The sequence below is a fragment of the Endocarpon pusillum genome (genome assembly GCF_000464535.1).
Source record: "Endocarpon pusillum Z07020 unplaced genomic scaffold C673589, whole genome shotgun sequence".
In the NCBI taxonomy this organism is placed as follows: Eukaryota; Fungi; Ascomycota; class Eurotiomycetes; order Verrucariales; family Verrucariaceae; genus Endocarpon; species Endocarpon pusillum.
Window position 1 is genome coordinate 183 of NW_006913453.1, and position 1,056 is coordinate 1,238.

Genomic DNA, 1,056 nt, shown 5'->3' on the forward strand with positions numbered 1-1,056 from the left:
GAGGATCAAATGTGTTCTCTTGGATGAAAGTGGATCAATAAAGAATGCATATATCTTCTACAGCTTTAAAGCATAAGCTATTCTTTTTACTGTTATTTTACTCTTTAATAACTTGATTAAAGGTAGTTATAACTAATCTAATGAGGAATTTTAATATCATCTCATCTATCTAATGTGAACTTACCGCCAAGCTCAACCAATTAGCTGCAAAGTACAGTAAGCTCAACAATGCGGGCCGCAGGAATCATCTTCCTAATTGGATAAAGTTGAAGTCTTCCTGCCTTCTTGAGATTAGTTGGCAGATAAGCAGTGCTTTAGCTTGCCAAGGCTGCAGAATCCTGCCAAGCCGTACCCCATCAAAAATCGGAATACACAGAATGCACGCGCAGAATTAGCATGCAGAATGCGCAGAAGAAGCGCACAGAATTAGCACGCAGGATGCGCAGAAAGAACGCTCTTTCATCCTCCTATCCTCCTATCCTCCTATTATTCTATCCTTTTTTCTATCTAAAAAAGTTACATCTAGTACTATATACTCTGATCCTATATACTATATACTCTGACCCTATATTTCATTTATTAAATAATGATTTTTCATAGCCTTGTCTCCCCTTTAATCAATTCTGATTAGTGAGGCTTTGGATTTCATCCTCCCATCTCTTTCTAAGACAATTATTATAAGGTGGCTGCAATAGTCGCTGTTCCCGCTCCCGCATGCCCGCCCTCTGCCAGGCCCCACTCCTTCTTGATGCCCTCACGCCACACATCCACGCTCAGGACCTGGTCTTGGACCCGCACCTTGCCCTCCCACGCTCTCTCTGCACTTGCCAGGTCCCAGGCTGGCACGTGCAGGAACTTGTGGATGCGGTCGCACACGTCGCGCCTGATCTCGCCTCGGCGCAGTTTCTCAAGACACGGTAGATCAAATTGCACGTCGATGCACTCACGGCACACATAGAAATCGTCCGCGTATCTCCACCCTCTGCCGCAGCGCCCATCGCAGGCGTATTGAAGCGGGCCAGTGGGGCGGTGGGCGAGGGCCCTAGTGGTGGTGCG